The 14176-nt window shown below is 36.1% G+C and overlaps 1 protein-coding gene across 5 annotated transcripts in view; it reads right to left on the bottom strand.

Moving 5' to 3' along the window:
• The window catches only part of KIAA1958 (KIAA1958 ortholog), a 64250-nt gene extending 51963 nt beyond the window's left edge, over positions 1–12287 (bottom strand). For 2 of the 5 annotated variants that reach the window (XM_087957580.1, XM_087957577.1), the window contains exons 1-2: positions 11853–12287; positions 10003–10028 (exon numbers count right to left, since the gene is read on the bottom strand). The gene's annotated coding sequence lies outside the window, so the exon portion shown is untranslated. Of the gene's footprint in view, positions 1–10002; positions 10029–10763; positions 11279–11852 lie in introns of those variants that run through there. The other 3 variants (XM_087957581.1, XM_087957576.1, XM_087957578.1) reach the window with 2 other exon arrangements.
• Between the last annotated feature and the right edge of the window lie 1889 nt (positions 12288–14176).

A 14176-nucleotide genomic window follows, 5' to 3' on the forward strand; every position in this document is an offset into this window, starting at 1 on the left:
AACAACTGCAGTGATTCACTTAACAACTATGGTAAGAAAAGTCATAAAATGGGACAAATTCACTTAAATATTTCACTTACCAACATAAATTTTGGGCTCAATTGTGGTTGTAACTGGAGAACTACCTGAATTCATTAGAAAGAAACTAAATTAAGAAGCTATTATTGACTAAAAAAGAGTTCCTAACACAGAATCACACACAAACAAAAATGAAACTCCAACATCAGCCAAATATTGAATATTGGCAGATTTCAAAGGAACAATGTAGGCTCAGGAGACTGAAGAAAAATAGATACAATTTCAAACAGACTGGAGCTGAATTTGTGCAAGATCAACATAAAAAGATAATGCTATAATTTTAAAATTTACATAACTATTGCCAGGACTTTTACCATCTAAGTCCCTGAGAAAGCTCAATGCACTTTTTGAGTCAGTTTTTGAAATAATTGGTAAATAAGGGAAACTGAGAGAACAGTTATTCGCGAAATCATTGCAAAATGAGTGAAAGTAGTAGATCTTATGAGATCTGTGATGATCTTTCTGAAGAATAGGCTGTTTCAGCCATTTCTACATGGATCGCTGGGGAATTCTGGGAATTGACGTCCAGATATCTTAAAGTTGCCATGGTTGAGAAATATCGGGCCACTGTTTTATATAATTTTTTTAGACAAACAGTACATAAAGGTTTTTAAATGAGGCAATTTATTTTTCTGGAAAATGATTAGGTCTTTGTATCCCAAACCAAGAAAATAATTTTGTACCCAGTAAAACTATTAAAAGAATGCTTAGATGGGGCCATTAATATAGTTTGTATAAGACAATAAAAACAATACATTTGGATCAATTTCATTTTCAATTACTCTCTACTCTAAAGATAAAGATAAATAAAAAATAAAAAATAGAGGGGCAGACACAGAAACGAGAGCAGTTGGGATCCTTAATAAGCACTATATTGAAATATTTATTTTATTTATTTTATTTTATAAAATTTATAGGCTGACCCTCTTACCTCAAAGTAATTCTATAATAAGGTAGTTAATACTTTTCATATCTGAAATAAAAAAAAGGATTACTATTCAGTCTGATTTGAAAAATCTGTGTAAAACGAAGGGAAAAAAACCCTTTTTTTGTTAAAACACAGAAAGGTCAGAATACATTCGTAAGCAAAATAATGCAGACGTAGCATATTACATTTGTGGCAAAAGGGACACTTAAAGACTGGGTGATATTTCTGGAAACTAGCAAATTATGGAAAACTAAAATTTAAAAAAAAAGATCCAAGAAAAATGTAAAATAGAAAAGTGCATTATATATAGTTTTATCATCATTAACTATGATGAATTAAATGGAAAGAGACCCTGTTGATAGACCAACCATTTTGGGACTGGTAGACCTTCCCTTAAATATTTTATAAGTTCATAATCAGTAGACAGAACAAATATTGCCTCTAACCAATAAGTAATTATGGAAAGACAACTGAAAATGTCCTGGATTAAAAACACATACGATAGAACTAAAACTTTTAATTGATTGACATATGGCACTGGAAGGTTACAATTTATTTAGAAAAGGACTAAACCAGGAGAAAGGGAAGAGAGGGGGCTTGCAATGTATGTAAAGAAAAAATGCATTTGTACAGAAATTCAATAATCAAAACATGGAAATCCTGTTGAAAAGAATAAAAGGAGTTTATTTTGTTTAAGAATAAAAGGAGAAAGACAGAAGGGATACAGTTGTCAGAGTTTGTTATAGATCACTTGGACAGCCAAAGATACAGATGGGGCCTTTCTGCATTAGTCTTTCAAATAGGCATGCAATAGTGATAATAGGAGATTTCAATTATCCTGACATCTGCTGGGAATCTAACTCTGCCAAAAGTCAAAGGTCCAACAAATCCTTTTCTGCTGTCACTGACAACTTCATTTGTCAGAAGTGGGGGGAGGAAACAAGGGGGGGGCTATTATTTAGTATCTAACCTCATACCGAGAATAATCAGTTGCAGAATTGAAAGTAACTGATCATGTAATGATTGAATCCATGATACACAGAAGAGGAGCAAAACCGAAGAATTAGTCCTGCACACTGGAGCTAATTTTGATTGAGGAAAAGAGATCAGACCCAATGGAAAAAAATATTTGAGGACGAGGAGAAATCCTATGAGATATTGAAGACATTGATATACAATATATGCACTTGCATACATACATATATACATATATAGAGGTAGGAGATGACCAGGCTGAGCTTGAGGGTCAAATGCAGCATCAGTATGAGTCCCTGCATGCCCACAAAACATCTAAGTCCAGCCCACCTTGAATTCCTTCTACTCTTTATCTCCTGCAAATTTCTCTTGACTGTTAGTAGTTCAGATTCTTGTAGAGAGCTTAAGCTTGCAATATATCTTTATACTTATTTGAACTGCCTGAATCCCCGGATTTTCCCAATGCTTGACAATATACATATATATACATACATGTATGTATGTGTGTGTGTGTGTGTGTGTATATACATACACACACCTATTCAAATGTATATACAAATAGGAAATGTTATTTACAAAGTAAAAGCATGAAAAGGGAGGTACAACAACCAGCTTTTTAAAAGAATTAATATCTCCCCCAACAGCCATAATTTATTTACTAATTTTTATAAATAAATAAACAACAAAAAGCTAAGAAAACATGTATTTGCTTAACAGAGAAAAGACTGAAGCCAGACTAAAGTCCAGTGAGAATGTACCTTTTGGATTCTTTCTGAAGTTGGTACATTTCCCCATTTGCTTTTTTTTTTTTTTACTTAATCCAGAGATTTTCTACTTTACTGATTTTCAATTAGAAGAGTTTTACTCCTGACTCTGAAATTGCCCATTATTTATTGATAAGTAATTAAGAAAATGTTTATGGTAAGGACAATCAATTAGGTTTTCTTTAATCAAATTACAGCTATTATATCTTATACTAATAAATCAATGGTTAAAGTTCATAAATATTCTTATTATTTTAAAATAAGATTGATTTAACAAAATATATTTTCATGTTTATTGGACAGCTCATATAATTTTTTTATTAATTTGGCTGTCAGCATTATGTAAAAGGATTGGTTACTTAGGCAGATGATATTGGCTTGTCCACAATAATTCATTTTTTAATATCCTCAATAAATTAATATGTTCACCAATTATAGCAGATCCACTACCATCATTTGGTCTAACAAAACTATTCTATGTATTTCCATTTATTAAAATTTGATTTTATTTAGTACTTAAAGAGATTAATTTCTCTTCCAAAAGAAAACAGTATTGAAACCATCACTCACATGCCTTTATCCTATAAGGTTAAGAGATTGCATTATAGATATTATTTTATTATTTCCATTTTATATTTACTTTCCAGAAGAATAGTTCAGGTTATAATAAGATTCCTAATCTCTATGACACACTGTGATACCACATGCAACAGCAGTAATATGGTGCTATGGTGTTTAGATCCAGTAGCATATGGTGTTTAGATCCAGTAGCAAAATACATGAATAGACAAAACATACTGTACGTTTGTACCTTTATATGAAATATTGTCATGTGCAAATGACCAGAAGCATTGCTTGAGTTCAAAGCACAGAAGATTTTATTATTACAAGATAATTGAGATAATAATCTCTTCACAAGAATTTGGTCAACTAACGGTCGAAGTTTGGGGTCAATAAAATTCACAAGCGCTTAGAATTGGGTGTCCTGTGGCTGCATAATGACTCCAGAATTATGACACGTTTAATCTTGCCTTCCAGCTCAGCCCAGCTCATCTACTGATACTAAAATAGACTGCACATTTTATATTACTTTATTTTAATATTTATTTTTTTCATTTCAAAGGAATTATATGGTCACTTATCTAATATACAGTAAGCCTGGGTGGTGGGACAATAAAATATAACATTAAAACAGTTCTTAGCAATTCAAAACAAGACTTCTCTGCACATGAACATTTACATTGACCAGGTTTCAGTCTCACTTTAGCCAATGCCTGGAGGAACACTCTTTTAATATTTTCTGGAAGTACAGAAGGATATGGGGCTGCTGAGGAATATTCCATACAATACTCTCATTCAATGTGCCCATCAGTATCAAAGTATCCTCATCCGTGAAAGGATCCCATTTTTCAAAGATAATTTATCTTTGATTTATCTTTAATAGCATATGGATCAACTGTCATATAACCAGACCTAATATGCAGTTCAAGAAAACAATTATTAAGCAAGACAATATACAAAGTTGCTAGCAGATTAAGAATCTTATTAAGGAATCTGTGTAGTATATTTGTTACCAAGGAAACAAATACAGTATAATTGTTGAGATACAAATGAGTTTATTAAGGAATGCTGATTTTCATATACTACATACACATATGGCTCCTACGTACAGATGCACATTTTAAAAAAAGATCAAGGCAATTATAAGCAGTTGTTGCTCCAAAGTATTTGGACGGTTACAGTCATCAGTTTTGGAGAAGTTTCCATTTAATGTAAACTCAGTAGACCCAGTTCAGTAAAATTAAGTCCCTTTAAGTTCCACTGATATCAGTAGCCAGATATAACAATATATTTAATTAGGACTAACTAAAAATGTAAAAATGTTCAGATTTTCTCTGAAAACAGGCAATATACTTTAAAGGCATCTTTATTGTATTTTGATTTTAATTATTTCTTTGTGTCCAACCTTTATTATTTTTACAAATAAGTGAATGAGGCAAACTTATCCAACACACCTTCCTCTTACAATTTTTCCCACAACAACCCTGTGAGGTGATTTGGGCTGAGAGAGCATTGCTGGCCCAAAGTCATCAGTGGACTTTCATGGCTAAGGCAAGACTTGAACTCAAGGTCTCCCACTTTGGTGCTTTCACTAGAAGACCAAACTGAATATAATGAATTACATACATTGGGCAATGTGTTTCAAATATATATTTCAAAAAACAAAAAAAGAAGGAGCAAAACGGTCCAAAGGTTAGCACAGATCTTGGGAAGAAATGAACTGCCGCCCTCATAATGAAACATTTTGCTTAGCAATTATTCTGCGGTGAATTTAAGTTATTAACTATTTTGAAAATGAAAAATATATTTTAAAGTAATAAAATAATAAAATATAATTAAAAAGTTGCAAGTAGGTAAGAGTAGGATCTGAAATGTCATTGAAATTAGTTTTTCATTATTATCATTAGTTATTTATAAAGTTATAAAATGTTATTTAAAACTTACATTGGAGTGTCTCATTATTATACTATACATTTCAAATCATATTTAATTTTTAAAAAATATTTTATTGTGTTGTTAAAACAATTTAAAGAATCTCTCTTTAGGATAGCATACAATTTTAAAAAATATTCTTCCCATGGACTAATAATACAATAATGTTTGCTTTTTAAGATTAAACTAAAAGACTGATTAAAGAGTTGAATCTATAATTTTTGGCACATTTGGTACTGTCCTTTGAAAAGCCCTGTCCCAGATCTTTAGATCTTCAATAACAGTTTGCAAAGGGAAGGGAACAACTACTGTATACTAAATCCTATAACTATTTTGCTTGAGTGTATGTGTTTGTATATTTAATAAATACAAACAGCATGGAAAGATGCTACAAGCAATTAATACCTCTCTTAAATACATACCTCTGCATGTGTTTAATAACAATAATCTATCTAGAAAAGTTAGTGATACTACTTTGCCTCTTTAAGCTGTCCCTGCAACCCACCTGTTGGAATTATAGGTAATGAAGACAGTTTTAAAGGAAAGAGCTTAGACAAATAGTAGTAGTGCTAACATTAATAGGGCTAATATCAGTGGAGATTAGCTAGGCAACCTTTCAACATGTACACAAGGAACATAGGCAATACACTGTAGATGGGGCCTGGTTATCTGCAGCAGCTAAATTATTGCAAGCCTCAAAGTAAAAAATATTTGTAGCAAAAATTGGGTTTTTAGCAATAGCTATTGCACTTAGATTTATATATCGCTACACAGTGCTTTACAGCCCTCTCTAAGCAATTTACAGACAAAGCATATTGCCCCCAACAATCTGTGTCCTCATTTTACTGACCTTGGAAGGACGGAAGACTGAGTCAACCTTGAGCTGATCAGGACCAAATTGCTAGCAGTGAGCAGAGTTAGCCTGCAATACTGCATTCTAATCACTGTGCCACCACCATAATGCCCACTGTTTTTTGCAAAATACTGAACAAATAAAACCAAATGCAAATGTATGTTGATGCAAATTTGCAAGCACAGATACCACAGAGAGGAAAGTAGGACAGATTTAGCCACATAATAGGAGAGCCTTAATGTAATAAATTCAGTTTTATTGCTGTGTGATGAATAAAACAACTGTCAAAAACTCCATCCTGTCTTAGACTACTATGGTTAAAAAAGATATGCTAAGGCATCAGATTTCTATCACTTAATTAAGATTCATTGCATTACTCCTTTGAAGAATCCAATTACAGTAACATCAAGAGGAATTTTATAGCAAACCTTAACAAAGTACGTTTGATCGTAACCACAAATAAAATGGAAGCAAAGCCAAATAATCCTTTCAATAACACATGGCAATGTATTTAAAAGCAATGTTGTATACATAATGTTAAAATGATCCAAACTGCTTTACAAGCAAATATACACTTATGACAAAAACCTGAATAGTAATTTAAAGGATGTAAGACAGTCACACCAAATTAAGTGAGAATTAATGCATGTTATTTACTTATTTTTAAATCTTAATTTTATAATCTGAAAGTCTCATAATCTATTCAAATATAACTCAAGAAGTAATCTAACTTCTTTTGATTGATGAAAAGTGTTGTGAAATGAAAAGCTCTGCAAATCTTTGTACTGGTCAATGATGTAATAAAAATCAGTATCTTATATCCTACGTATGTCCAGGAAATAAGACTGTTGACAGAGCAGAAATATAGTGTAATAACTAGGGTTTCAAATAGAAAATATAGAAATAGAATTTATATCTGGTGCATATAATCTCGCTGAGGTATTATCAGCATTAGAATAACTGCTCCAAATTCTTTCAGTCTCATACTGTATGAACTTGAACATTTTCAAGTAGTTTTATACTATTATCCTGTCCTTCCTACATGAAGTTCAATAGAAATAGAAATAGCACTTAGAGTTATATACCGCTTCACAGTGCTTTACAGACCTCTCTAAGTAGTTTACAGAGTCAACAATCTGGCTCCTCATTTTACCGATCCCGGAAGGATGGAAGGCTGAGTCAACCTTGAGCTAGTCAGGATCAAACTCCTGGCTGTGGGCAGAGTTAGCCTGCAATACAGCATTCTAACCACTGTGTCACCATGGACCAATAGAAGGCCATGTTTAATACAGACAATTGTCTAAAGTTGGTAAATCTGAGAAATAGTAACTGTCCAAGAGCATCCAATTAATTTCATGAAAATTGGAACATAGGCCTTTTTGCTGTAATCTAACATTCAATGAGGAGTAGTTTTGCAGATTTTATTAAGACACACTTCTGTATTAAAGACTTGGAAAGTGGCCAATAAAGATGCAGAGGGATTCAAGAACTTAACAGACTGGTTAGTTTAGCATCTCTTCTGAGTAAATCATTATAAAGAAATATAAATATCATTAAACATAAAGAAGGACAGATCTTATTGAAAAAGAGCCAACGGATTCATTAAGGCTACCTCTTCTTTTACCTGGAGGCTTATTCAAGGTTATTTTTTAGCATCACTAGAAGGGCCTGACAATTTACTCTTTGTCCTCATCTTCTTGGCTTTGTTCCAGGCCATAATTCATGCAATTTTTTCCTTCTGTTATCCATGCTGAGAAACTTAGCTAGTCATAAAATAGTAAAGAGAGTCTGAACAGTAACGTTTGATGCCAGCAGTCTTACTATTGCCACAGCAAGATCCAGGTTATGCTAAGAATTGCTTCTGTGGAAAGTTTCTAAAAGTTTCTAGATTAAATAGAGTTTACATAGTTAAAACAAATCATTTACTGAAATTTGTGAACCCAATCTTCAGTTCTTTACTGGGTTGCTAACTGATCACCAGCCATAACTTAAGCTGTTGGTACAAACTTTTAAAATCTCGAACAATGTAGGGTTTAGCTATCTAGGATATTATCTTTTCTGAATGAAACTATTAATATTTGCAGGCAAGAACCTATTCATGGTGTCTACTGCTTTCTCTTTCTGGCATGTGGAAGAAAGTCTTATCCTGCATGTTGCTTCCAGACTGTGCAATTGACCTTACTGGAACTCATTTAGCCTCTGTTTTCTTAATATTTATAAAATCTGCACATAGGCATTGAATTGACATTTAACTATTAGTTGACTAGCTAATTAACTCTAATAAATGTTTTTTAACTTTTTGTATTGCTTCAGTATTTTATTTTGTCAGTCAATGAAAAGCAAGGTGTAAATCATCTAAGATAGTATTTCAAGATGTCAACAAACAACTGTGGTTCGTATACAAACTTTTAGATTATTTTTAAAAGCTCCCTTATCAAAAAATTTTCAGCAAAGTTAGCAATCTTTGGATAAGAGAAGAAGCTGTCTTACTGTTGAGTTTTAGAACAGGAAGCAGGGATCCATTTTTTTAAAAAAAAATAACAAACTGTTCTATTGAAAGGACATAAACAATGGGATCTCCCTAGGTCCTGTTTCAGGAAAAGGTTTCTCAAATGATCTGGAATAACTGATGAACATTGACAGATCCACGTGTGCTGATGATACCAAATGCTTTAGAGTAAATGAAATAAAAACTATAACAAGAGCTTTACTTTAACTTTCGTATATGGGAAAGAACCATTAAAATGGCAAATGAATGTAATGTAAGTACCCTACAAACAGATAGGTATGGCCAAACACAAAATACTGTATACAAGTCCAGTTATACTTCAATGCATACTGAAGACCTGAGAAAAAGTGGATAGAAAATTGATAACCCTAAAATACAATGATAGTATAATGTTCTGTAAGAAAAAATGAAATATTTGGTTAACACAAAATATAACAAATAGGAATGAAAAGATGTTTATAAATAAAACATGGTATGAAAGAAATAGGCTATTTCTATAATATGAACATCTGGAGTCATCTGGTAAAACTGAATGTGAAATTCAGATCATGTTATCACCTTTTGCAACTCTCTGACAAGCAAAGCCAATGGGAAAGCCAGATTGTGTTACTACCTTAATAACTGAAAGTGATTCACTTAACAAATGTGGCACAAAAAGGGGCAAAACTCACTTAATAACTGTTTCACTTATCAACAGAAATGTTGGACTCAATTGTGGTTGTAAGTCAAGAACTACCTGTATGGACTGGAAGTTGTAACTAAACTCTTGTCCAGCTTTTCGATTTTCTGTAGATATCTGGATGATTGCTAAGCACAAACCATTGTTATAGCATACATATTTGGTTTGATTCAGCATGAATCTTATATTAATATAGGTTTATTTAATGAACAAGCATTAAATAGAACTAGGATTTTAATCCAATAAACTCAAAAGAACTATCACCAAGATGTAAATAAGAATTTTTTTTTTAATAAGGTACTATATTTATAGCAATATTTAACCTAGATAGTATCATAATTTATACAAATATCAATAGAAATATTACCTCGCCCACCTTATTATAATTAATTCATCAACACAATAACAGCTTCACTTAATAGAATGGATGATGGCTGCTGAATGCAGTGTGGGAGAAAAAAGATGACTTCAGAGTTAATGAGTGTGACTAGAATACGCAGATCCTACATATGAAATAATGAAAATTCTGCTCATAGGCTCTCTTAGTAAACCGCATAAGAATCTAAACTATCTTACTGAAGACAATGCATGGTTAGCAACTGCCATTATATAAACTGCTGTTCTGCAAGTCTTTATTAACAGAGAAAAAGAAAGAACAAGAATTTTGGGATAAAGAAACCTATTTTGAAGTCACGTCTCTGTAACAGAGGTTTCCATGCTTACCGTGAGTTGAATTTCACTAATTCATTCTGAAAAAAAAAACAATTAGCATTTTTGCATTGTTGAGGGATGAATACAAATACTGCTACTGTGCACCTTCCCTTTTTGTTGGCAGAAAAGCAGGTTTAACTTCTTTTCAAGTTTCTGGATCTCTGTCTATATATGCACTGCCAGAAATAAAGGTACTGAATTCAATACAATCAATTGGGTCGAAGTACACGTAAGCATGAATAGAATATCAATTTAAACAATTTAGAGGGCTGTAATGAATGAATATGCTACCAGACTTCAGTTCCTGTGCACAAGATTACCAGACAATAAATACTTCTGCCTTCTCCTCTTTTTCTTTTCTTTTCTACCGTTAAAAACAATAATTGTTGAACTTGTATGTAAGAATTCCAAAACAGCTAGAAGAATTTACCTTCCTTTCTAAACTCTGATGACCAGATCCTTCATTTAACAAAGCAGAAAGCTTTTCCTTGTAACTTTGTTTCCATATTCTCCCATTTCTTTTTCTTCTTCTCACGTCTTTCCTTTTAAAGTCAAACTAACGAAAAACTTTTTGCAGAGTAAAATTCCAGGAATCAGACACAGGGTCTCACGTTTCATTGCAAAAACTGTCATAGAAAGAAAGGAGGGAAGCTCTGCCCAAGTATCTTTCTGCTTGCTGTGTCCCAGTATACAATATCCTACTTTTCCATTTTGTATTATCTGCCTTGAACCAAACAAATGCATCCAGAAAATTTAGCCCTAAGATCATTTACCTGGGTGAGAGTTTCGGTAAACTCAATGGGAGCCTCTGTTGGGCCATTGTTAGATGGGATCAGCCTCTTTGGAACTCATGTTAAGATGCCTGTCCTGCCACATTTACCAGCTCTATTATGTGCATATATACAGTTAAGTCTGTGCCTTGGCTACAGAAACACACCATTTGCTATATTAGTTGTATATACAACTAACCTTGTTACAGGTACACCTGTCCCTAGACATCCTCAGTCACTTTCTGACTTCCAGCACAAAGCAACAACTGTAATGCTTCCTTCTTGGGTATATTCCAACCTCTCTCTGTTTAACCAAATCATCATTTTTCTACCGAAGATATACTTTTTTTTTTCATGACCCCAAACATCCTTGCTTCTATTTCCTTGCCCATAAGCAGATGGGCAGGTCCAAATTCAGCCCCTACCCTCTTCTTCAACAGGCACCGACTTGTGTGCCTTTGATTCACCACCACCATCACCACAAAAGATGCCTCCCTTTCTTCAATCAGCTGTCTTCCAATCCCGCCAGAGAAGGAAGGAAGAAAAAAAAAAGGGGGGGGCTGCAGTTCATTCCTTTCATGCTCTAATAAACTTACATCCCCAGGCACACACACACACACACAGAAGCAAAACAAACTCTGATATTTTTTTTTTAAAGTATTCACTAAGTCCAGGGTGCAGCTCTGCAAGGTTCTTCCACTGGTCCTTCTCTAGGAGAAAAGTGTTGAGGTTTCTTTTACCCCTCAAAAAACAAAAAAAGGGGGGGGGACCCTCTTATCTATGTTCCCTCCCTTCCCCCATTCTATAACTGCCCCATTTCTCTTCCTTTCCTCGCCTCCAAAGGATGAGAAGCAGCTGCTGCCACTCGCAAGCGATTTCATCCCGTCTTGCAAGAGCTGCCTTCCCACCCACGCATCACCACCACCACCCACGAGAGCCAGATTTGCTTTTTCTTTACGTCCAGCCAGATGTCCTAACTTCCCAGAAGCTGCTCCCCCGTCTCCCACCCGGTGGGGGCGGGGAGAGGGGTCCCCCCCGCAAGACCTTCGCCAGCCCGACCTCCAGCTCCCCACAGGGCTGAGATCCACCTACCTGCACGTGCCCGTCCATAAGAATGCGATGTTTGGTCCCCCACCGCGTGATATTTGAGGGAGGGACGGGGAGAGCGGGGGGGGAGGGAGGGAGGGAGGAGGAGGAGGGGGAGGAAAGAGGAGACAGCGGTCTATGAGCGATATTGGATGGGCTGCTTCTTATAAATCGGAGGTTGTTTAGGCTGGCGGGGGGAAAGAAGTGTTGTGTCTGGGCGAGGGGAGCGCGGATTTCAACCCCGCTCATTGGCAGCTCCCCGCCTTCCTCCTCCTCCTCCTCCCCCCACCCACCCACCCACCCCGTGTGTTTGTGTGCGTGTTCTCCGACAGCTCCCCGCCTCCTTTCTCGGCGATATTATTAAACGCTGGGTGAGACACCGGGGAGAGAGCCCGTATCAGCTACCGGAAATCGAAGCCCTGGCCATAAATATACCACAGGAAGTACCACACACACTCACACATCTTCTCTCTCTCTCCCCCCCCCTTGTTACTTGCTTTGCCAGTCTTTGCCGCCACCTCCCCAACACACGCACGCACGCACACACGCACGCTGCCCCCGCCTCCTCGATCCGCACATATATATATATATACACACACACACACACACACACACACGCGACCTGCGATTAAGGCACGAAAAAGGCTCCCCTGCCCCTCACGTTTAAGGTCCAATGGAAGAGCAGAGGCGCGGACGTGTCAGATAATGCCCGGTGAGATAAGCACAATGTAATGCAACCTCTGTAATACAAACATCCACCTGGAAAGGTATAGCCGGCAATGTGACACGAAAGGAAGAAAGAAAGGAAGGAAGGAAGGAAGAAAGGAAGGAAGGAAGGAAGGGCAGAGGGGTGGGGGGAGGAAGGAGAAAGAAGGAAAGAAAAAAGGAAGAAGGAAAGAAAAGAAAAAAGGGAGGGAGGGAGGAAGGAGAAAGAAAGAATATTTAAAAAGGAAAGAAAGAAAGAAAGAAAGAAAGAAAGAAAGAAAGAAAGAAAGAAAGAAAGAAAGAAAGAAAGAAAGAAAGAAAGAAGTCTTGGATAGGAAGACAGGGAGGGTATTTCAAAGCTTTTAAAGAAATTCACAGGAGGAAAAAGTGCTGGAAAATGTGAGACTAGAAGCCCATTACAGGCGCTCACAAGTGGCGTTTTTCTTTAGACACCCTGCAGAGAAGGATGGTTTCGGTGTTAGAGAGCCTTCATCCTGATGGCAATTGAGGTCCCAGGTAAAGATGCAGACACCTAATAAAGGTATTTAAATCGTTCATGCTACAGCGAAAAAAGGAGACACTCTCCAAAGAGTCACATCCCTCTGCAAGCAGCGCATAATATAACGAGGGGCCCTCAATGTCATTTTAATAAGCGTCACTTTCACGCACAAACGTGCACGTGTGCGCGCGTTTCTGGGCGTTTTGTTCGCGACCTCGATCAAACCCGGGATCCGAAACATGCTTCACATAGTCGTCAGTACCCCCACCCGCCTCTCTCTCCGTTTGCTTTCTACAACATTTGTTTCCTATGGGATGCCATCATCATCATCATCATCATCATCATCATCATTGTTGTTGTTGTTGTTGTTGTCGTTGTCGTTGTTATTGTTGTTATTATTATTGTTACGTTATCGTTATTATCGTTATCTTCTTCTTCTTCTTCTTCTTCTTCTTCTTCTTCTTCTTCTTCTTCTTCTTCTTCTTCTTCTTCTTCTTCTTCTTCTTCTTCTTCTTCTTCTTCTTCTCTGATTTCTCGTTTTCCCAAAGACAATTCATAGCCAAGTGGGGCGTAAGACGGCCACGGTGCAACCTTTTCTATTGTTTTGTAGCGAACGGAGTCTGCCGTTTTTTCTCCTGCTTTTCCAGCCCAGAAAAGAAAAACAGAAATGGGGGGGAGGCGAGAAAGATGGAGTAGTCGGAGGGAGGATGGGAGTCTCTTATTCAACGGCATAATAGCAGCGTGTTAAATACAATGCCAAGCAAATGTCCGCCTGTGGAAGAGCAGCTGGAAAGCTTGCCAGCCCCTTGGAACCATCTATATCCAGGAGAAGCAAAAGGGGGATATTTCTGAACGCAGTATGGATATCCCTCCCTGGTCACAAGATTTATATTTTTAAATTTTTCATGTTTGAAAACTAGAAAAGTGGGATGGAGGGAAGAGAGGAAGGAGATCTGGGGCAGTTTCCTCTTTCCTTAGTTATTTGTACTGTGTAGATAGATCATCAGGAGAGGCAGTGCTGCTGCTTATTGGAGTGAATAGCAATTGCAGAAGAATATATCTCTTTTGTTCATACACATTTAAGGTGCTCCTTGGAAAGAAAAGTACAGTTTGACTCCTGGACTGG

This window comes from Notechis scutatus, chromosome 2 (genome assembly GCF_049901735.1).
Source record: "Notechis scutatus isolate UNSWTSFEM ecotype Mainland chromosome 2, rNotScu1.2, whole genome shotgun sequence".
NCBI classification, from domain to species: domain Eukaryota; kingdom Metazoa; phylum Chordata; class Lepidosauria; order Squamata; family Elapidae; genus Notechis; species Notechis scutatus.